The sequence below is a fragment of the Wasmannia auropunctata genome, unplaced genomic scaffold, assembly GCF_000956235.1.
Source record: "Wasmannia auropunctata unplaced genomic scaffold, wasmannia.A_1.0 LD336024.1, whole genome shotgun sequence".
In the NCBI taxonomy this organism is placed as follows: Eukaryota; Metazoa; Arthropoda; class Insecta; order Hymenoptera; family Formicidae; genus Wasmannia; species Wasmannia auropunctata.
The window spans coordinates 314,090-315,912 of NW_012026866.1; positions in this window are offsets into that span (position 1 = coordinate 314,090).

The window sequence follows — 1,823 nt, forward strand, 5'->3', positions numbered from 1 at the left end:
GATACCAGACACGAACTTCGCGAAATACACACATCCGGAATGTACGAAATATGTATATTTACGAAATATATATATATATATAGATAATTTTTTATCGAGCGAACGCGCGTTTAACGTGTTGATAAGAGTAACGAGCGGTAAAACTTTTCTTAACCTCTTAACTTACAAAGTATGTTAGTGCCGTCGTGTTCGTAGTACGTAGTCCCGGTTGTACTGCACTTTGAATTCATCGCCTGTGTCGTACACGTGTCGTTCGCGCAAAGAATTGGAGCTGCATAGAATATACATACATATGTGGAATCTCCATCTTGAAACAAGCTTTTTATAGTCCACGATATCTGGTTAATAATTCCACTTCATGCACTTGCTCTAGCTCCTTCCCGCCGTTCTCTCTGTGCAAAGAACATTCATATGTAAAATATTTCGAATAAAAATACATAGTTGTAAATTTGGAATTCTCCTCATATTTTTAACTTAATGATTAAAAATTAGGTCTCATTTGAACGTGTTTTGTTTTTTTTAAGTTCAAACATTTATTTATATTTATATCTTTTGATATAATTATATTATCTACTTTTTATATAAATATGTTTCTTCTGCAAGAATATATTAATTTATTAATCTAACATTTGTTCTAAAAGAGAGGCGACAAAGCCTTTCTTTGATTAAAACTTTTATATGCCTTTCTGTTATCGTATGGCGTTATCATAGTACAAATATAAGTGCTACTATCAGCGCAGAGAGCCACTGTGGCCAGTTATGAAATGAAAACATTAATATCCTTGTTCTAAGAAATGAACGATATGGCATAGGAAATCCATTGTATTACGATATCGGGCACTTTGAATTTATTTATTTAAATACATTACTTAATCGTTACCTTTAAAACAATGCAACTAATTGACAGAAAGCCACATAATTTTCTCGCTACGGTATATATTTCCCGAATTTATGTCAATTAAAAGCTGGGTAAATGTGAGCAAGAGCGCCAAAAGTTGGATCAAATTAAAGCACTGAGGATTCAGCTGGAAGTTCAAGAAGGAAGTTCCGACAAAATGACTTTTACGGAGCGGAAGGTCGAATTACCGGGTCTGAATTATTTTACACCCGCTTTGTAATTGGCTTTCAGTTGGAATCGCGCGACATTATATCCACGTTTCACCGACATTTCTGTCGTCGCGTCGTCGTGTCGTCGTGTCGACGGATATCTCCTGGACCGTATATTTCCTCTGTTTTCTTCGAAATCCATCAGCCCGCAGTATTTCACGATTTCGGAGCGGACGGAAATGGATGGAAAAATTGTCGGCTACCCCCGACCTGAAATCACGAGGTTGCATCTGCACTTCATCTCGCCTTTCCGTGCCGTTTCGGTAACAATAACAACGCACTGACGATAATGTATTGCGTTACCCGGGTGATTATTTTCACTCGCGAACAAATTTTCGAGCATTTCTGCCACGGTATAATCGTGAAAAATTGTCACGTTATATTCCACCCTTGTTCAGCACGCGAATTTATATCGCCGTATAGAACCTATTATCGCGGGTGAACAAACGCATGTAAAAAATAATTAAAATGTTAGGTTTGTTATGTTTCATTTGCATTCATTTGTACTGATTTGTATTGACTTTTATTTCATCTGCAATTTCAAAGAACAAAAAATATAATACCGTATCTGAAAGTTTTAGTAGAATTAAATATAGTATGCGCAAAATTTATCAAGTGTATGATTTATCATTTTTTTTTTTTAATATTTTTGAAGTGTCCAACGGCATGCAAAATGAGTTTCTGTTCCGAGAGAGAGAGAGAGAGAGGGGGGGGGG